The sequence below is a fragment of the Rhincodon typus genome, chromosome 11, assembly GCF_021869965.1.
Source record: "Rhincodon typus isolate 14 chromosome 11, sRhiTyp1.1, whole genome shotgun sequence".
Classification (NCBI taxonomy): Eukaryota; Metazoa; Chordata; class Chondrichthyes; order Orectolobiformes; family Rhincodontidae; genus Rhincodon; species Rhincodon typus.
This window is the reverse complement of record NC_063342.1, coordinates 37,935,639-37,958,402: the sequence shown is the minus strand read 5'-3', so window position 1 is coordinate 37,958,402 and position 22,764 is coordinate 37,935,639. Positions and strand designations below refer to the sequence as shown.

The window sequence follows — 22,764 nt, the reverse complement described above, 5'->3', positions numbered from 1 at the left end:
TCTCGGATTCTCCAGCATCTGCAGTTCCTACTATCCCAGAGGAACATCGTCCGGTCTGACCCCGCCAGCTCCCCCTGTGGGAAAACTCCCTGTCCTTTCTCCCCTCATCACATACCACCGTTCCCGATAATCTACCATTCGACCACATCCACCTCCCACTGGATGTTGAGATCGTTAAAAACTTTTTTTTTTCCTCTCTCTCCGTCTCACACGATTCTTTTGCAGGACCGTAGACGAGCCCCGGGTGGTTTGACGGGGCGGGTGCCCACGGCCGACTCTCACGCTTGGTGGGGTGTGTGTTCCTCAAGTGTGGATACGGGGAAACTGGCGAATTGCTGCGCCTACTGCGTCCCCGGCCGCCTGTGGGCCGGGCACCGGTGGCGGGAGGACGACCGCTTACCCGTTTCTGCAGCCCGCGCGCGGCGTCTAGGCCGCGGGATCACAGCCTCAACGCTAGGCCGCAATGCCGCCTGCCTGCTGCTGCTTCTTCTTCTTCTTCTTCTTCCCACCCCCCCAGAACAGTCCCGATCCCGGGTGGAAGACTCCGTGAAATGGCGCTGTGACTCCCCGAACTGGCAGTCAGGGAAACGCAAAAAAGGCTGCAGCGCTGTAACCGTGCACACTAACCTAGGCCAGCCTTCCTCTGGAAACAGTCTCGCTCCTCAGCAGCAATCACAAAACGGCCCGATTGTGTTGTCGGGAGGGGGGAAGGAGGTGGGGAAGTCGAGAGGGGGATATCGACATCGAGATGGTAACAAATCGGAAAGACTGGGATGTGGGGGAGGGGAGGGAATCACTCCCGTAAAAACACGGACTCCTTCGGCCGCCGTAGGCCGGAGCACGCAGGCGCAGGACGTGTGTCCGGGTCTGGGCGGACCCGTCTCCTGTCACGTGAGCAGCCTCAGTGGGTGGGGAGATGTGTTTGAAGTCTCGGTGATCGCTCAGCTCCAGGCAACGGCAACGGCAACGGCAACGAACTGCTTTTCGCCCACTCCCCTTTTAAAATGTGTGCAGGAGTAGGACTGGAGCTGACTTGACTGCTCTGTAAATCTTGGTAACCGGCCTCAATAACGTATTGTTTTAAACTTTTCTTTTCCGGCGGGATGTGGGCTTTGCTGCCCGCTCCAACATTAATTTTCTCATTTGTGGTCAGCCTTGAGAAGGCGATGGAAGTGATTTATCGGCTTCCCTAGCAATAACCGCAGTTTAGGATGGGAGAAGTCCAAAGGTGAAGTTGGGGGTGGCTATGAGAAGGGCAAGGTGATAAACGTGGGTGATTTTCATCTCCGTACAAATTAGGTTAGGAAAAGGTCGCCTGGGCGACGAGTATTTTGGGAATAGTTTCTCGAGATATTATGTTCCGGAGCCAAACACACAAATAAATTGCTGGGGAAACTCAGCAGGACTGGCAGCGCCGTGCAGGGAAAACAGGGTTAAAGTTTTGAGTCCGTTAACCCATCTTCGGAAGTCGAAATGATAACTGTTTTCTCGGCACAAATGCCGGCAGACCTCCTGAGTTTTTCCAGCAATTTTTGTTTTAGTGTTTGCTCTCTAGCATCCACAGCTCTTTGTTTTATGTTAATGTTCTAGACCTAACCCGAGAACAGGCCCCATACCAGGTTGGGTAATATGCAATGAGATAAAATTAATGGGTTCTCAGTGAAGGCAGAATGAGGACGCTATAATCATCGCGCAATCAAATTCCACTTTCAGGCTGTGGAAGAAAAATGTGCATCTAACTAGGCTTTTAATTTTACAAAAGAGGGCACACAGGCAGAGCTGACTGAAATAACCAATTTTTCCAGTTTGAGGGATGGATCAGTAATGAAAGTGGCACACACTTGTATTTCAAGCACTCCAGACATTCCAGTGAAAAAGAAAAACTCGGAATGCTGTTCCTCTGTGGCTAACCTAAAAATGTAAAGATGGTGCTAAACTGAGAGAAAAATCAAATTATTCTGCAAAGGTGAGTGGCAGCTCTGGAATATTGGAAGTAATGTGAAGAATGACTAAAAGGCTAACGAGGGAGAACTTGGATTATGGGAGAGAGCTAGTTAGAAATATGAAAACAGTAATTGTGCAGGGGTCCTCAGTCTAAGAATGTCTAACTTACCAATGCTTTTCCAGTAAACTTTTTATTAATCTCACACTTATGGGACCAGGAATGTGCCAATTGATCAAATATAATCATGAGGCCTACACAATCAATGGAAAATGACACACTATGTAATAAAAACATAAGGAGCATACACATCACTGCTTTACTTACAGAATGAATAATAATAAGTAATAATGCAACTTTGCCTTAAATAAAATTTACCAGTCGAGAGCCTTCTCACTCACACCTTCAACTGACTACTTGAACATCATGTTAGATCGTGGTATTTGAGCAGAAATTGACTCGAAATTGAATCAACTGTTGATATTTCATCTGGCCGTTTGATTGAAATACAAGATCGTCCAGAACAGAGGGACAACTAGATATTTGGATACAAAACTGGCTTGAAGGTAAAAGACAGAGAGGATGGTGGTGGAGGTTGCTTTTCACTCTAGAGGCCTGTGACCAGCAGTATATCACCAGGATTGGTGCTGGGTCCACTGCTTTTTGTCATTTATATAAATGATTTGGATGGGACCATAGGATGTATAGTTAGTAAGTTTGCAGATGACACCAAAATTGAAGGTGTAGTGGATAGCGAAGAAGGTTATCTCCTGAGTACAATAGGATCTTGATTAGATGGGTCAATGGGCCGAGGAGTGGCAGGTGGAGTTTAATTTAGATAAATAAGAGGTGCTTCATATTGGATAGACTAGTTGAAAGGGCAAAGTTGTAGTAGATGGACTTCAATGTAAGCAAGCATGAGGCTAGCCATTTTGGACTGAAAAGGGATAGATCAGGGTACTTCTAGATACTTCTATGAAGTTAAATACAGTGGATAGCCAAATGTGGGGGTTCGAGTACGTAGTCTTTAAAATGCTACAAACAGCAAGTGACTCTGAGATCATGCTTTCTGGTCCTAGGCTGTACTACAAATGGGGAAAAAAACCTCTCCGCAACTACCCTGTCAAGCCCCTAAGAATCTTAAATGTTTCAGAAGGTCACCTCTCATTCTTCTCAAATTCAATGAGTACAGGCCCAACGACTCAACGTCCCCTCATAAGAAAACACTTCAATGCCTGGGAACAACCTAGTGAGCCTTTTCTGAACAGCCTCCAATGCCAGTATTTATTACCTTAGATAAAGGGACCAGAACTAATTATTGTACTTTAGGTATGGTCTATGTAGTGCCTTGTACAGTTTTAACAAGACTTCTGTATTTTTTTTTACTCTCTTCCCTTTGAAATAAAGGCCAATGTTTCTATTTGCTTTCCAAATTGCTGCCTGGACATAGGAACAGGTGTAGGCCATTCAACCTGTCAAGCCTGCCTCACCATTTAGTATGATCATAGCTGACTGAACACTGTAGAGCCTTTGACCCACCCTATTCCCATTGTTCTGTACGCCATTGGTAATCAGAAATCTAACAATGTCAATGTTAAACAGACTTGAAAGACATCTTCCATACCCCTTCAGGGTGGAGAATTACAAAGGTTCACAACCTTCTGAGTAAAAACATTTCTCATCTCGGACTTAAGTGGCGATTCTAGAAGCATCTTACATTCATCTATCCTGTCTTTCCCTTAAAAGTACTTGGTAAGTTTCAATTAAATTATCTCTCATTTTTCAAACTCTAAATACAAGTCCAGTTTGCCCAATGTTTCTTTATATGACAGTTCTGTCATCCGAGGACTGGCAAGTTTGGTAAACTTTTGCTGCAGTCCCAATCTGGCAAGAATGTCTTTCTTGAGCTGAGGAGACCAAAGTGCATGAAGTACTCCAGGTGCAATCTAACAAGGCTCTTGGATGACTGAAGCAAAACTTCACATCCCTTCAAGGACCGCAACATCCCCCCCCTTCAGTGGTTGAAAATACTCTCGACTGCATCTCTTGCGTTTCCCGCACCTCTGCCTTCACACCCCCTCCCCGCAACAAAAACAAAGACAGAATCCCCCTTGTCCTCACGTATCACCCCACTAACCTCTGGATTCAATGCATCATTCTCCATCACTTCCGCCACCTGCAATCTGACCCCACAACGAAGGATATATTTCCCTCCCCACCCCTATCTGCCTTCCATAGGGACCGCTCTCTCCGCTACTCCCTCGTCCGCTCCACACTCCCCACTAGCCCCCCCCCATCCCCTATTCACATCCCCTGTTCTCAAATCCTCTGGCAACAAAGGCTGACATTCCTAATAGTTTGCTGCATCTGCATATTAGTCTTCAATGACTTATTGACAAAGACACCGAGGTCTCTTTGCACATATACACTTTCCAACCTCACAGCATTTAAGAAATATTCTGTAGATCTGTTTCTCTTACCAAAATACATAACCTCACATTTTTCCACATTGTATCTGCTATGTTGTTGTCCATTCACTAACCCTGTCCACGATGGTGTGCTGAACGTGAGGCCAAATTAAACTAATCCCTTTAGGCTGTGGTTGGTTCATATCCTTCCATTCCTTACATATTCATATGTTTATCTAAAAGTCCCTTAAATGCTCCTGTGGTATCTGCCACCACCCCTGGCAGTGCATTCCAGACTCCCACCAGCATCTGTGTCCCTCGTATCTCTTTTGGACTTTCCCCAGTCACCTTAAATGCATGCCCCCAAGTATTAGACATTTCAACTCTGGGAAAAAGATTCTGTCTGTCAACCCTGTCTATGCTGGGGGAGGCAATGGCCTAATAATATTATCACTGGACTGTTAACCCTGAGACCCAGATAATGTTCTGGGGACCTGGGTTTAAATCCTGCCAAGGCAGATGGTGGAATTTGAATCCAATAAATATCTGGAATTAAGAATCTAATGATGACTGTGAATCCATTGTCAATTGTCAAGAAAAACCCATCTGGTTCTCTAATGTCCTTTAGGGAAGGAAACTGCCATCCTTACCTGGTCTGGCCTACATGTGACTTCAGACCCACAGCAATGTGGTTGACTCTTAACTGCCCTCTGGGCAATTGGGGATGGGCAATAAATGCTGCATAGCCAGTGATGCCCTGATCTTGCGAATGAATAAAGAAAAAAAATGCATCTCATAATTTTATCGGCTTCTATTAAGTCTCCCCTCAGCATCTACCGCTCCAGAGAAAACAACTGGAGTTTTCCTAGCTTCTCCTGTGAGTTCATACCCTGTAATCCACATAGCAACCTGGTAAACCTCTTGTGCACCCTCTCCAAAGCCTCCACATCCTATAATGTGGTGACCAGATTTGAATGCAATACACTAAGTGTGGCCTAACCAAAGTCTTATAAAGCTGCAACACGCCTGACTGTTGTACTCGCTTCAAAAACAAAGTTGCTGGAAAAGCTCAGTAGGTCTGGCAGCATCTGTGAAGGAGAAAACAGAATTAACGTTTCAGGTCCGGTGACCCTTCTTCAAAGCTCTGAAGAAGGGTCACTGGACCTGAAACGTTAACTCTGTTCTCTTCTTCACAGATGCTGCCAGACCTGCTGAGCTTTTCCAGCAACTTTGTTTTTGTTCCTGATTTATGGCATCCGCAGTTCTTTTGGTTTTTGTTGTACTCGCTTCCCTGACCAATAAAGGCAAGCATGCCATATGTCTTCTTTACGACCCTATCTACTTGCGTGGCCACTTTCAGGGAGTTATGGACTTGAACCCCAAGATCCCTCTGTACATCATTGCTGTTCAAGGTCCTGCCGTTAACTGTACACTTTTCCTTAACATTTGATCTCCAAAAGTGCCATACCTCACACTTACCTGGTGTAAGCTGCACTTGCTATTGCTTTGCCCATATCTGCAACTGATCTATATCTATTCTTTGACAACCTTCAACACTATCCACCAATCTTTGTATCATCTGCAAACTTACCAACCCACTCATCTCCATTTTCATCCATGTCATTTACATATATCACAAGCAGCAGAGGTCCCAGTACGGATCCCTGCGGAACACCTTGTCACGTCTTTTGTGGGCAAGCCAATTCTGAATCCACATGGCCAAGTCACTGTGGATCTCCTACATCTTAATCTTCTGGATGAACCTACCACAAGGGACCTTGTAGAAAGCCTTGCTAAAATCCATGTAAACAATATCCACTGCTTTACCTTCATTGATAACCTTCGTCACCTCCTCAAAAAAATCCAATCAAGTTAATAAGGCATGACCTGTCCTGCACAAAGCCAGGCTATGCTTTTACAAATGCGTGTAAATCCTATCCCTAAGAAGAGTCTCCAGTAGCTTCCCAATTCCTGCTTAACTTTGTATCATCTGCAAATTTTGAAATAATACATTCTAAATCATTTATATGTAATATAACATATATAGCTGGTTCCCAATTACTGATTCTTGCCATACCCTACTAGCCACAGCCTGCATATATGAGATTGACCTATTTATTCCTTTTGTCTATTGGCCATTGTCTATTTTGTCTATTAATCTGTGCTGGTACATTACTTCCTACCCTTTGTGCTTTAATTTTTCTAACCAGCCTTCTGAAAATTTAAGTAATATCCATCAGTTCTTTTTAACAGTTAGGAATATCTTCAAGAAAACGCCAACAAGTTAATTAAACACAATTTCCCATTCTCTAATTCATGCTGACTATCCCCAATCAGATCATTATCAACCAGGTGTCTAACCCATCCTTTATGATAGATTCTAGCATTATCTATAGTTCTGTTTTCTCTCTTTCTCACTTCATAAGTAGGATGACATTTTCTAACTTCTAATTAGCAGGAATCATTCCAGATTGTATAGAAATTTGGAAACTAATCACTAATGCACTAAATATCCCCATAGCAATCTCCGTCAGTACGCTGAATGTAAACCATCAGGTCCTGGGGCAATGTAGAACAAGACGTCAAAGTTTTAGGCTAAGGAGTTGCAGTTTTAAAACAGATGAAGAAAAATTATGTCTATGAAAGGGCTATGAATCTGTGGAATTCATTACCTAGAGTGTAGTGGAAGCCAGGACATTGAATAAATTTGAGGAGGAGATAGATTAGTAGTGGGTCAAAAGATTATGGGGCACGGGCAGGGGAGTGGAGGTAAGGCCAAGATGAAATCCGCCAAGATCGTATTAAATGGTAGAGCAGATCAGAGGAGCTGAATTTGCCTACTCCTGAACTACGAGCAGCTCTGAGCAGTAATCATATATGTGCTGTCCATGTGTTCCTCTGTCTCACAGATGCACACCAGTGACTTTGCTACTGACCAAGTTCTGAAGCCCGGAGCTCATTCTTATGCAGCTGGTGACACATCCTACAGTTGCATTTGTCTGGCACACATGGTATTGCATATCTTTACAAATACTACAGGATGTACTCTCCACTTGACTCTTCTGACCTGCCATCCTTTAACTTTAAAAACTATTTGTTACCCTTAGAATGAGTATGGCCATATGAAACTTAACAAGTTATTTCTCTGGAAAAAAAAGAAAGAAAAACCTCAGTCTTAAACACAAACTAAATACCAACTTTCACTTTGAATACTGGAAATATCAAACTCACTCGCCAATCAGCTGCTTATCCTGTGCCTGTGACATCATACCTCCATTGGTGTCAATTACTGGTATGCCAGATGTTAGGTCTTGCATGTTTGGAAGGTGCTGTTGATGAAGGCTTGGTTAGTTGATGTAGTGCATCTTGTAGATGGTTTGCAATTCCGCCAGTGTGTGTGGTGAAGGAGGAAATAAATATTTACTGTGGTGAATGGGGTGCCAATCATTTGGGCGGCATTTTTTTCTGGATGATGTTGTCCTTACGTAATGTTAGAGCTGTACTAATCCAGAAAAGTGTGAGGTATTCCATCATATGCCTTACTTATGCCTTGTAGATCGTAGACAGATTTGGGGAGTTAGATGGTAAATTAAATAATGCAGAAATCTCAGCCTTTGACCTCTTGTAGCTGCAGTATTTTTATGGCTAGTGCAGTTCAGTTTCTGGTCAATGATAACCTCTAGGATGTTAATGATAAAGGATAGGTTTAGCACAAACAATGTTAGTGATACAACAGGAGACATTAATAAACATGCAAAATTAGTGTTTAATTGGCAAATGAATATCGATGAGTGGTGTGTGAGGTGCATTTTGGCATGAAGAATAAGGAGGTCACATACTGCTTTGATATTGCGTTTCAAAATATGTTCGAGAAGCAAAGTAATTGAATACAGAGACGTAAATTCCGAAGAGCTTAACCTTTTTTTTTAGAAAGTAGGCAAACAAAGCACTGGGATTTGGTTTTATAGAGAGAGAATTGAAAAACAGGGATATCATGTTAAATTTGTGTTGCACCTTAGATCAACCACCTGTGCAAAGTTCTTTTCTCTAGATTATGAAAATATTCAGTGAATACATAGTTCAGATGTCATCCTTACAAATTGTTTTTGCATCTTTACCAAAACTGAGAATTTATAACCGTTAGGAAACTCTAAACAGTGTGGGCCTCTTTAGAAAGGGGAAATTGAGGAGTGACCAGAGAGACATATTTAAAACTAGAAAGGCACTCAATAGGGTAGACCTAGAGAAGATGTTTCTATTTGTAAGGAAGTTAAAAACTGCTGGCTGTCAAGTATATTAGTAGCTAATATATCCAATAATGAAAGTTGACAAACTTTACCTAAGACAGTGGTAAGAATGTGAACACTACCATAAGCAGTAGTTGAGCTACTTAACCTAGATGCATCTAAGTGGAGTGAAATGAGCACATGAGGGAGAAAGGAAGAAAAGGTTATGATGATTAGGTTTAAATGAAGAAAGTTGGGAGGAAGATAGGCGGGAGCATAAAGACTTGCATAGAACGGTGGGGTCTATGGTCAACGGTACTTTGCCAATTTGTGTAAAAATGTGTACATACTTACTTATCATAAAATGTTTTAGTCCTTTTGTCTCAGCCATTCTCATCCCTTCATATAGGATTATGGACATGCTGCCATTCTTGTCTCCCACTGGTTACGTGCTACTGCCTCAGGTTTACAATCTCAGCCTGTGAGAAAGAAAGAAGTAAGCAAGTATGTGTTTGGTTAATGTGTTTGCCAGGAATGGATACCTAGTTACTCTCATGGCTAGACAGGTGGCATTGCCCACAATAGCTATCTGGTCCCTTTGGCTTCAACAAATTTGGCTAGAAGGTTTCCTGCCCCTGGTGGATAGATTTTCATCTTTCCTCCTTTCCATTTCCTACATGAAGATCTCTAATGCAGTGTGAGAAAATCTACATGTAAACTTTGTCATATTCTGCTATTATTTGAATGTTCTTCATGTTGGTATATTTATAAGAATGCTTCATAGTTCATCTGTTGTTTAAGTGGTGCTGGTAGCATTAGCTACCTTTCATAATTTTGCTCCTCCTACAAAGCATTACAGCTGTCCAACAATGTGCTTACTGTTGGCAGCATGCAAAAATCATTCAAATTAACACTGAAACAACAACATCCTCAATGAGTGGAATTAACCCATAATTCATACATCATGTTAAATATTCACTCCCTGAAGCATCAATGTACAGTGGCCGCAGTATGTACTATCTGAAAGATGCATTATAGTAATTTGATAAGCCTCATTTTACATCACCCATAAACCCACAAACTCTATCACCTGTAAGGAGAAGGGAAGCAGATACATTGTAAAACCGTCACCTGCAAGTTCCCCTCCAAGCTACAAACCATGCTGATATGGAACAGTGCAGCTGTTCCTTCACTGTTGCTGGGTCAAAAGCATGGAGCTGTTGGTATATCCGCACCAAATGGACTGCAGAGGTTCAACAAGGTAGCTCATTTTCTGAAGAGCAATTAGGAATGGCCAACAGATGCTGTCCTTACCATTGATGCTCACATGCGTAAACAGAAAAACAAACTGGTAGCATAGAGCTTGGTGATTGCATGCGTTGAAAACAGTACTCATTACAATAGTAACCAATGTCTCAACTTAAACCAAGGAATAGAATGTTGGATTGGGAATGAAAAAAGGTGTAAATTGGGCTGTGTTTATTTTGCATATTGTTTAAGTTTATTACATTGTGTTACAAACACTGTGTTTTCAAGCTTCTATGGGATAGATTTTAATGGGAGATGGTCAGGGCAGGGATTGGATTACCTGCCTTCTGAACATTACCCATGCAGCAACCCAAAACCTAACCATCTTTCAGTGATATCATGCTGGGGACATCTTTATTTGTTTCAGCATGGAATTTTTGCACCCACCTGTAAGTCAGAGTTGCCCTAGAGAGCTGCTAGCCAATCTGATTAGCTGTGAGATGCAGAAGGGATGGAACCTGTGCTACAGGTAAATCAGAGATTTTGGGTGGTCGTAGCTGGCAGACATAAAGGTCAGGGATGCGTGTTGGGATTTGGGTTTTAAAGGCCCAGTGTGACAGATGAAAAGAGGGTATACACTTGAAGTGGGAGCACCTCTGATGGGCACAGATCCCTCTTGCTAAGGGGGTTCTCCTAATTTGTCCAACAACAGACTGCACATGTAGGGTTACCTGCCTTCGTGAAGCCTTCCTCTGAAGCACACATGACAGTACAGAGGTTGAGGTTCTTCTTGGTATTAGTTGGTCATTCGAGGGCCTCAATAAGCCCAATGACTTGCAGGCTGTCTGCCATTGCCTGCCCGCCAAAATATGGGAGACAGATTGGGGGGCAGTAGTCAGGGCATTTTTTTTAATCTCTTACTCTATTTTACCTATTTTCCTTGTCTACCAGGAGTAATGTTTTTCTTGTCTTGCCACAATACTTTTTCTCACTGGTGTTTCATTATCTTGTTTCCTCCTGGAAGCTGCATCATTTCTTACCGAGGGTGGAGCTCACGGTCTCCCTTTGTCTTCCTATGCTGACAGCTCAAGGTGAAGGAGAACAATTTGGTAGATCCAGTATGGACATGCAGTCCAATTTGTCTGTATTCCAATTGGCTACTCAGATGATTTGTTCACATGGACAAAGTCCCAAGAGATTCTCCCCATTTTTTAAAATTCAGGCAGATTGTTTCATTTAGAGACAGTTTCAGAACCCCCTTCCCCTCCCCCTTTTCTGATGAAGGGTCTAGGCCCAAAACGTCAGCCTTCCTGCTCCAATGATGCTGCTTGGCCTGCTGTGTTCATCCAGCTCTGCAATTGTTTCATTTGTTTTTTTTTTGCTTGTTATCACTTTACATTCCTTTTTTAATTGCAGCCACTTACTCCATTACTCCCAGCATCATAAAAACAACTTTTTGACCGCCTTCCATGATGAGAATAAATTAAAAACTAAGCAAAAATATCAACAATTGAAGATTTTTAAAAAGTAGCAGCTCTCAGCCAGCACAAAATTATGAGAAAATAAACAAATCGTTAGATGCTTGCATTTTGCTGCATTCCAAAACCAGGCTTTAAACCTCACTTCCTTCCAAGCCCTTCCATTCAAGGCTACAGGTGAGTCCCTATTTCCTTATGATATGAGCTCCTGCTCGTTACCAGTCTTAACTGTGAGCATCAGCAAGTTTGTACCCATAAATACTGCAATACTTCCTTTCTCCCTATTCAGACTTTCTGATCAGTTCAACACAGTGTATACGCTCTGTGCCTTGTAAGAGTAAACTATAATAACTGAAGTTGAAAAAAGAAATAGGAGAAATGTGTTGAGACAGTGACATATAGAACACCAAGGGAACAGAGGGATGGAAAACATAACTGAAGTCAAAGACAACTGATGATAAATAGGGAAAAGGCAAAAAGACTGGAAGAAAAGGTGGAAACAAGTAGTAAAAGAATAGAGAGAAGCAGAGAGGCAGTGCAGCAAAAAGAGCTAGGTTTGAAACAATTTTGTCCATGTGCCTTCTTGTGCAAGATCCATTAATTCTTCTATACACTGGTAGTCCAACTTTTATTAAAATATATGAATCAGTGGTAAGCATAAGATTTGATAATAACTTTTGTTAGGTAGTTCTTAGTATTACATACAACCTACATATTCACTAAGTAATAGTATTCTGGTAACAGGTAATGTGCACACTCTCAGAATGTGTACAGATACATCATGCTGCCACGATAATGGGGGATTCTGGACAGTACAGAAAACTGCTGCTTGACTTGCTGTTAGTGTGCCTGGGATTTCAGAAGGCAGACATAACACATTGATTTTATGACTAATAATCTGAGTGACACATTTGGACATTGCAGGAACAACATATTCTACATAAATTGCCAGATAGGGTCAGAAAGTTGCATGTGCTAAAGAATATGAGGGCACCCTAATTGCTGCAGGTTATCTATAGATCCTAGCTGAAGGTCTCTTGGTGCTTTTTGTACAGATCAGTTATCATGTAATTGTTCTATGCCTACTCCAGAAATGCATCCTAAAATGATTTATCCTGATTCCATGAAATTCTCATGGTATTTATTTTTTCCAACATGCTCAGTAGAAATGTGAAAGTTATTAGTCGCAAGTCTTTGACTTCGAAGTAATTAAACTAACATATGGTGAAAAAGATGTTCAAGATTTATGAAGTAACACCTTCTAAATTGTGGAGAAAAAATTCTGCAAGGACCAGACTAAACTATTTTGCAAGTAAAAATGAAAGCCAGAATTGCCATTAAATTGTGACCCTAATAAGCTCCAAAGATAAGCTTGCTGTGTAATTAGTTCTACTGGTTCTAAGAGTACAATTTTAGTAAAGGACAATGTAGTAAATGTGCAATATTTATTTAATTTGTCTATACTAACAGAAGAAAAATAGGCTGGATAGTCCAAGTTTGCACTCACTGTGCAGCTTTAATACCAGAAATGAATATGGGGATATTGAACATTTGTGGGCCTACAGAAGTTTTATTAAACAAACACGAGGCGACCCGTCTCCCTACAATAAACCAGCTTAATAGGGTTGTCGTTAAGTTTATTTCTTCTCTCTTACGTTAGATGAGAACTGCTTCCATTCATGAGAAGCTCGGTGGATTGAAGGATAGGGCTTACATTAACTGAAGAGAAGCAGGGAGTGTGTGGAAACCAGCAAGAGATGTGGAATGGGAACAGTATGATTCTAGGTCAAATGGATGGGAGTGTGAAAGAAGAATGCAAGCCTGAACTGGGTTGGAAGTGAGACAGTCTCAGCTTGGTTGTGGCGTGAAAGAAAACTGTCAGGAACTAAGGGGGTGAGGCAAGGGAAGAGTTTACATGTTCTCCCAGTGTCAGTGTGGCTTTCTCCTGGGTGCTCCGGTTTCCCCCACAGTCCAAAGATGTGCACGTTAGGTGCATTGAGCATCCTAAATTGCCTATAGTGTCCAGGGATGTGCAGGCTAAGTTGATTAGCCATGGGAAATGCAGAGTTACAGGGATAAGGCAAAGGAGTGGGTCTGGGTGGGTTGCTGTTCGGAGGGGCAGTGTGGACTTGATGGCCAGAATGGCCTGCTTCTGCACTGTAGGGATTCTATGATTCTATGACTCCATGATTTTATATGAAATGCTTCCTTCAACTGGAAGCATTGGAAAAGCTGACCCTTTAAGGTAAGAAGGTGGAGAATTCACTGAGAAATCGCGTGTAGAATTTACTTATCACTATTGTAAGCAATCAGATATTTTTCCTTTTGTTGACAATAAACTAGAATGCTTGAGTTAACAAGGAGTAGCCAAGGTGTGTGTTCAACTGATTGCCCACTCATTTAAATTGTCTTAGGCCAACATAATCTGCCAGGAAATCTGGGCTGAGCAGATTCCAGATGTGAATTGTACTAGGGCACATGTGATTACTTGTTTAGCGATCACCTGGGCATAGAGGAGGTGCGGCCATGTGAGCAGCACTCACAGCAATACATTGCAGTTAGACACGGGTCAGGACACAAAAAAAGGCACAGCTATCAGCAGAGGCCTTTCCCAAATCATCCACTTGATTGGGACAGTTCTCATCTGCTCTCACCTAAATTCAAATTATCATTTTCAATAGTTTCTCATCCTGCATTGTGGGTGTTTCCCAAATCCCTACCTATGCCCCTCCCCCCATTTCTCATCTACATTGTGTCCCTCAACAACATCATCTGAAAGCAAAATATTTGTTTCTATAAGTACACTGAAACATGCAGTTTTCCCTCATCATACCTCTCCTGACTCTTCTGCTGCTGTTAAATTGTCAGACTATTTACCAACACACATTACTGAATAAGAAGAAATTTCCTCCGGATGAATATTGGGAACACTGAAGGCATTGTTTTCAGCTCCCACTCCAAGCTTCATTTCCTAGCTGCCAATTCCATTCCATTCCCTGACAATTGTCCGAATCAAAATGAGTCAATTTGTAAACTTTATGTTATATTGGCTGCTGAAAGCCATCCTCTAGCCTTCACTTTGACTGCATTTCCTCCTCTAGGTACCTTTTCCCTGCAGTTCCAACCTGCTGTTGCTCAGGTCTGTCCAGGAGTCCAGCTACAATCCCTGGTAAAATCCTTGAAGCATTACAGGCAGCAACTATGATGAATGGTGAGCTACGAACCCCTGATCATCAGTTCTTGGGGTGCAACTTCCTCCCCCAGGATCTTAAACCCTGGAAAGGTCTGATGCTGGTCAGTTAAGTGCCCAATGGACACTTAATTTCATTGAACCTACCCAATGGACCGCAGTTAATGGTAGGGCCCTGGGGGGTGTTGTCGAATAGAGAGATCTAGGGGTGCAGGTACATAGTTCCTTGAAAGTGGCATCATAGTTGGAAAGGATAGTGAGGAAAGTGTTTGACATGCTTGCCTTAATTGGTTAAAGCATTGAGTATAGGAGTTCGGACGTCATGTTGCGACTGTACAGACGTTGGCCAGGCCACATTTGGAGTTCTGGATATAGTTCTTGTCGCCATGCTAGAGGAAAGATGTTATTAAACTGAAAAGATGCAAAAAAGATTTACAAGGATGTTTACTGAGACTGGATGGTTCAAGTTATAAGGAGGGGCTGAATAGACTGGGACTTTTTTTCCCAGGAGTGTAGGAGGCTGAGGGGTGACATAATTGAGGTTTATAAAATCATGAGGGGCATAGATAAGGTGAATAGCTAGGGTCTTTTCCACAGGGCAGGGGAATCCGAAACTAGAGAGCTTAGGTTTAAGGTAAGAGGAAAAAGATTTATAACGGACCTGAGGGACAACCTTTTCACACAGAGTGGTGCGTTTATGGATGAGCTGTAAGAGGAAGTGGTAGAGGCAGGTACAGTTACAACATTTAAAGATCATTTTGACAGGTACGTGGACAGGAAAGGTTTAGAGGAATATGGGCCATTTGCTGGCAAATGGGACTAATTCAGTTTAGGAAAGCTGGTTGCCATGGATGCGTTGGGCTGAAGAGTCTGTTTCCATGCTGTATGACTCCATGACATGAGTCTCCAACTGGTTCTCCAAATAATGGGTGAGATGTTATCACTGCATTAAATTTATCCCAAAATCCTTCACCTCTCATGCCTGTTCTCACTGTCCTACATTGGCATCTGGTCAAGCAATATTGTGATTTTAGAATTCTCAGCATTCTCATACATGCCTCTCCCTATCTCTGAAATCTCTTGCTGTCTCAAAACCCTCTGGAATATCTAGTCTGTTCTAATTTTTGGCTTTGTGATTATTCCACATTTTAATTCCTCCACCTTTTGGTGGACATGCCTTCAGCTGCCTAGGCTGTAAGGGGGAACATCCTCCCCACATCTCTCTTGCCCTTTTAACATACCTTCCTCCTTTAGGGCATCTGTAAAACCTTCTGTGACCAAGCATTTGGTGACTCTTGGTGTCATATATCTTATAAATGTCCTGTGAAGCGCCTTGAGGTATTTTATATACATATAAGCTGATGTTGTTTTCAAACAAAATCATATCTCCATAGATCTATTGGAAAAGTGGTGCTGTAGAAGATGAATTGCAGCAGATGGTTAAGGACATCTGTACTCTTCTGAATGAAGACCTCAAATCCCAAGGAGCAGGTAGATACTCATGGCTCATTGCAGGGAAGGCAAGAGCATTTCTCAATTTCAATGTCACCAGCTTCTTTCAATTATCAGTTGGAGACACTTATCAAATTTCTCAATTGGCTGCCTATACTTGATAATGCAGGTGACAGATGTACTCCATGCAAGTATATCTTTTCCATTGATGACTAATCAGCTCCAGCGGGATGTCAGTTCTGCCTTATTTGCTGGATTTCTCCAGGTGCAGGGTGTTGCATACAGCACCCAAGTGGCCATTAAGACACTGTTGCAACAAATGGGAGCATTCAGAAAAGGTTTCCACTCCTTCAATGTACAACTCATCTGCAATCACTGTAAACATTTCACCCAATGTGCACAAGGTTCCCTGGAAGCTGGCATGTCTCATTTAATTTTCTGCTATCTCGGGTGCCTCTACTGTTCACAACACTTAGTTGTTGCATCCAAGGTGACAAATTATATCATTTGAACCTATGATGCTGTTAAATCTTTAATCAGTTAGAAGGTTTTAACTGATTAATATGTATATGCAAGACACATCAGATCTTCGACACAGATACTACCATCACACGTTGGAACACCACCCACCACGTGCACAGCAGATACTCGTGACTTAGCCAATGTTGTCTATCTCACACGCTGCAGGCAATGATGCCCCAAGGCATGGTACATTGCCGAAACCATATAGATGCTACAACAACGGATGAATGGATGCTGCGCAACAATCGATGGACAGGAATGTTCCCTCCCAGTGGGGGAACACATAAGCCGTCAAGGACATTTGGCTTCGGATCTTCGATTAAACGTCCTCCAATGCGGACTTTGAGATAGAACATAGAACAGTGCAGCACAGTACAGGCCCTTCGGCCCATGATGTTGTGCCGAACATTTACCCTAATCCTAAGGTCTATCAAACCTCCACCCCTACCTTATACTATCATCCATATGCTTATCTAATAGCCGCTTAAATGCCCCTAATGAGGCCGACCCCACTACCCTCTCCAGCAAGCATTTCATGCTTCGACCACTCTCTGAGTAAAGAACCTACCTCTGATGTCTCCCCTGTATCTACCTCCACTCACTTTAAAACTATGCCCCCTCGTAATAGCTACCTCCACCCTAGGAAAATGTCTCTGGCTGTCTACTCTATCTATATCTCTGATAATTTTGTACACCTCTATCAAGTCACCTCTCATCCTTCCTCATTCTAAAGAGAAAAACCCTGGCTTTCTCAACCTTCCCTCGTACGACCTTCCCTCCATTTTCCAGGCAACACCCTGGTAAATCTCCTCTGCACCTTTTCCAATGCTTCCACATCTTTCCTGTAATGAGGCAGCCAGAACTGGACACAATACTCCAGATGTGGCCGAACCAGGCTTTTGTATATCTGGAGCATAACTTCACGGCTCTTGAACTCAATCCCTCTTTCAATGAAAGCTAACACACCATACGCCTTCTCAACAATTCTATCCGCCTGGGTGGCAGCTTTCAGTGAACTGTGGACATGAACCCCAAGATCCTTCTGCTCCTCCACACTGCCAAGAATCTTTCCGTTAATCCTGTATTCTGCTTTAAAGTTTGTCCTTCCAAAATGAATCACCTCAATTTTCAGGGTTAAACTCCATCTGCCACTTCTCAGCTCAGCTCTGCAACCTATCAATGTCCCTTTGTAACCTAGAACAGCCCTCTGCACTGTCCACAACGTGACCCACCTTCGTATTGTCCGCGAACTTACTCATCCACCCTTCCACTCCTTCATCCAAATCGTTTACAAAAATCACAAATAGAAGAGGACCCAGAACAGATCCTTGTGGTACACCATTCGTAACCGAGCACCATGTTGAATATTTTCCATCCACTACCACCCTTTGTCTTCTAAGGGTCAGCCAATTCTGAATCCAATCTGTCACATTTCCCCTTATCCCATGCCTCCTTATCTTCTGCATGAGCCTACCATGGGGAACCTTATCAAACGCCTTACTTAAATCCATGTATACCATATCCACTGCTCTACCTTCATCCACGTGTTTGGTCACCTCTTCAAAGAATTCAATAAGAGTTGTGAGGCATGATCTACCCCTCACAAATCCATGCTGACTATCACGAATGAAACTGTGCCTTTCCAAGTGATCATAAATCCTATGTCTCAGAGCCCTTTCCAATAATTTGCCCACCACTGAAGTAAGACTAACTGGCCTGTAATTTCCGGATTATCCCTATTCTCTTTTTTGAACAAGGGAATGACGTTCTCTTCTCTCCAATCTTCCGGCACTATACCCGTGGACAGTGAGGATGAAAAGATCATCGCCAAAGGCCCTGCGATCTCTTCCCTCGCTTCCCATAGAATCCTTGGATAAATCCCATCAGGCCCGGGGGACTTATCTATCTTCAACTTCCTCAAAATTCCTAGCACATCTTCCTTACTAACACCGACCTCCTCTAGCCTACAAGCCTGTTTCACACTGTCCTCCTCTACAACTAGGTCCCTCTCAGTTGTGAATACGGAAGAAAAGTATTCATTAAGGACCTCTCCTATCTCTTTAGGCTCCGTGCACAAATTTCCTTCACAATCCTTGATCGGTCCTACATTTTCTCTGGTCATTCTCTTATTCCTCATGTACGTGTAAAAAGCCTTGGAGTTTTCCTTGATCCTATCTGCCAAGTTTTTCTCATGCCCCCTTATGAGAAAGGCTCTCCTAAGCCCGTTCTTTAGCTCCTTCCTGGATAACTTGTATCCCTCTAGAGCCCTTTCCGTTCCTTGTTTCCTAAACCTTATATAAGCATCCTTCTTCCTCTTAACCAGTGGTTCGACCTCTCTTGAGAACCAAGGCTCCCTCACTCAACCGCATCTTCCCTGCCTGCTAGGGACAAACATATCGAGCACACGCAGTATGCATTCCTTAAACAATCTCCACATTTCAATAGTGCTCTTCCCTGACAGCATCTGTTCCCATTTTATGTTACCCAGTTCTTGCCTAACAGAATTGTAATTACCCTTCCCCCAATTATAAACTTTACCCTGCTGTATGTACCTATCCTTTTCCATGACTATTGTAAAAGTAACAGAGTTATGATCGCTACCGCCAAAATGCTCTCCTACCAACAGGTCTAATACTTGGCCCGGTTCATTGCAAAGCACCAAATCCAAAGTGGCCTCTCCTCCTGTTGGTCTACCTACTACTGTGTCAGGAATCCTTCCTGAATGCACTGGACAAAGTCCACCCCATCTAAATATTACAACTAAAATGTTTCCAATCAATATTTGGAAAGTTGAAGTCACCCATGACTACAACTCTGTGACTTCTGCACCTTTCCAGTATCTGCCTCCCAATCCGCTCCTCTACTTTCCTGCAACTATTAGGGGGTCTTTAAAAAAACCCCAACAAAGTGACTACTCCTTTCTTGTTCCGGACCTCAATCCAAACTATCTCTGTAGACATATCATTCTCGAACTGCCTTTCAGTAGCTGCTATACTAGCCCTGACTAGCAATGCCACTCCCCCGCCTCTTTTTCCACCCTCCCTATTTCTTTTAAAGCATCTAAATCCTAGAACTTCCAACAACCATTCCTGTCCCTGAGTTACCCAAGTTTCTGTAATGGCCACAACATCGTAGTTCCAAGTACTGACCCATGCTCTAAGTTCATCTGAGATAGCAAGGTGTAGGGCTGGATGAACACAGCAGGCCAAGCAGCATCATAGGAGCAGAAAATCTGAAGAAGGGTCTAGGCCCGAAACGTCAGCTTTCCTGATCCTATGATGCTGCTTGGCCTGCTGTGTTCATCCAGCTCTACACCTTGTTATCTCAGATTCTCCAGCATCTGCAGTTCCTACTATCTCTAAGTTCATCTGCCTTATTTCTGATATTTCTAGCATTGAAGTATACACACCTCAAACCATCTCTGTGTCCACAATTACGCTCCATCGACCGCATTTCTTTATAAACAACCTCACCCCCTGTTGTGTCTGTTGGAAGGCTGAATACCTCATCCTCTGAATTACAAATCCAGTTCCCACCCCCTGTCAATCTAGTTTAAACCATCCCGTATCGCTCGAGCAAACCTCCCTCCCAGGATATTTGTGCCCTTCCGGTTCAGGTGCAACCCGTCCTTACTGTATAGGTCCCACCTTCCCCTGAATGTGCTCCAATTATCCACATAATAGAAGCCCTCCCTCCTACACCAGCCCAGTAGTCACGTGTTTAGCTGCACTCTCTCCCTATTTCTTACCTCGTTATCATGTGGCACTGGTAGTAATCCAGAGATAATTACCCTGTTTTTCCTGGACTTCAGCTTCCAACCTAAATCCCTGTACTCGTTTTTCACATTCTCTGTCCTTTTTCTACCTATGTCATTGGTACTGATGTGTACCGTGACACCCTCCCCCTTAAGGATCTTGAAGGCATGATCCGAGATATCAGGGACCCTGGCACCAGGGAGGCAACGTACCATAGGCAGCAACGCAGAGTTGCTGAGCAGAGGCTGATAGCCAAGTTCAGTACCCATGAGGATAGCCTCAACTGGGACCTTGGGTTCATGTTGCACTACAGGTGACCCCACCACACTGTACACTCTCACACACGCATACCTACACACACACACTCACACAAACACACTTACACTGTTTCTCTCCCATATACACACACACACTCACACTCACACATACTCACACACACACTTTCTCTCTCTCTCGCACACACACACACTCTCACGCACACACACTCATTCTCTCTCTCTCTCCCCCCTCCTCACTCTCACTATCTCTCACATACACACACACACATACATGTATGGAGTGAATTTCTATTTGCTGATACATTTTATTTTGTTTGAAAAGCACGCAATTTATAGACAGTAAGTCAATATAGCATTTTATAAATTTCTACTTTAAAAATAAAACCAGTCTGACTCCAAACTAAAACACAAACAGATTCTAAACAAGATCTCAAACCTAACATGCATTGTCTGATCTAAAATGTCACCTCTTCTTTACACTGATAAAACATTTAGTTCTCTCAGGACCGTGACTTGAAAGGAATTTGGGGATTTACATATACATATTAATCAATTAAAACCTTCTAACTGATTAAAGATTTAACAGCATCTTAGGTTTGTTTAGCATATCCTCATCAATGGTATGAACCTTTGATCTTTTACTTATAAATTTTGTGTCTGATACTACCTCTGTCATTTGAAGGCATGGCTTTTGATGAACGACAACAGATGTAGAGAAATGGTACAACTGCTGCGGTTCTACCGTTGAGAAAATCATTGATCTTCTAAAGATGCAGTTCTATTGATTTGATTGCCCTGGGGGAGTCCTCCATTGCAAACCTTCAGGGATATTGTGCATATTGATGGTTTGCTGCATTGTGTACAGCACAGCAATGCAGCGAGGACAGAAACTAGACTGAAAGACAGGAGCTCTGGCCTTTCTCAGAGGAAAAAGAAGAGGATGATTACTTGGAGTCAGCAGCCCAGGCTGAGGTATCTATCAGGAGCCAGCAGACAGACCTACACAGCAAGAACAGTCAGGACACACTCATCCGTGTCGAGTTTTCCTATCTACTCTGTTTGACACCCTAATCTAGTTCTGTCAGGACTCCCTCAAAACAATCAGTTCACCTGGCATAACATTTCCTATTGCTTACACCAGGCCCAGGGCTACACTTCATCTATGACATTAGTTTACCTGCACTCCTGTGTGATCTGGACCAGATGTATTCACAGATTTGAATTTAACCATATTATCATCATTTAACCATATTATACTTAGGAGCTTGTCAGCCAATCCTTCAATCAAGTTAATAGCAAAACAACTTTCACAAACATTTAAAAAGCAAACCACATGGATCCCTTAGTGACACAAACGATCTATGAGATTTTTTCCATGAACTTCCATGTGATGTTCTTCTCTGGTTGATGCTAAGCTGGGGCAGCCTTCTCCTTCTCTGCAATGGTAAAGGAGATGATCATGACTGCTGGCAGGAGGGGTCAGCGAAAGACTTTCCAACCTGTATCTGTGCAAAGGCAGCCTAGGTCATAAGGACAGAAAACAGCATATCTGTCCCAGAAACTGTACAGAGGAACCCCATTGCTAGTTGGCCTGCCTGCCTCAGACCCTTCAGAGCAAAGTTGTGTTTATGGGCTATGCAAGAGCAAGTAGCAAAATGCAATTTCTCCACACACCTGTGGAGTCATCATTACAACACACCTTACAAAGCTACTAAAAAGGACAGTCAAATTATGATAATAAGGTGCAAAGCTGGATGGACACAGCAGGCCAAGCAGCATCAGAGGAGCAGGAAGGCTGACGTTTCGGGCCTAGATGGCCACTTCACTATTCCATTCATTGGTCTGGTTTATGTGAGTCTGTATGAAGATGGCCACTCTTTCAGTGTTGGTCTGAGAGATAGTGGCACTCATGGCATAACATAATGCTCCATCTTTTACTCAAGGGCATGCAGAACCTCAGGGATCTCTGCCACTTGTTTGTAATAAAACAAGGAACAGCAGATACTGTTTTTTTTCCCTTTATTCATTCTCAGGATGTGGGTGTCGCTGCTAGGCAGCATTTATTGCCCAGAGGGCAGTTCAGAGTCAACCACATTGCTGTGGGTCTGGAGTCACATGTAGGCCAGACCAGGTAAGGATGGCAGTTTCCTTCCCTAAAGGACATTAGTGAACCAGGTGGGTTTTTCCCAACAATCAGCAAAGGATTCATGGTCATCATTAGACTCTTAATTCCAGATGTTTATTGAATTCAAATTCCACCATCTG

The 22,764-nt window shown here is 42.9% G+C and overlaps 1 protein-coding gene and 1 long non-coding RNA gene across 2 annotated transcripts in view; one reads left to right on the top strand and one right to left on the bottom strand.

The window, feature by feature from the left end:
• Positions 1–829, bottom strand: part of vangl1 (VANGL planar cell polarity protein 1) — a 53,175-nt gene extending 52,346 nt beyond the window's left edge. Inside the window, exon 1 of the mRNA XM_020510604.2 lies at positions 628–829. The gene's annotated coding sequence lies outside the window, so the exon portion shown is untranslated. The remainder of the gene's footprint in view (positions 1–627) is intronic.
• Positions 830–1,444: 615 nt separating this feature from the next.
• Positions 1,445–21,359, top strand: LOC125484456. Its single transcript, XR_007263292.1, has 4 exons — positions 1,445–1,966; positions 8,986–9,072; positions 15,887–15,983; positions 21,182–21,359. It is a non-coding gene; the product is annotated as an uncharacterized LOC125484456 (long non-coding RNA).
• The last annotated feature ends 1,405 nt before the right edge of the window (positions 21,360–22,764 follow it).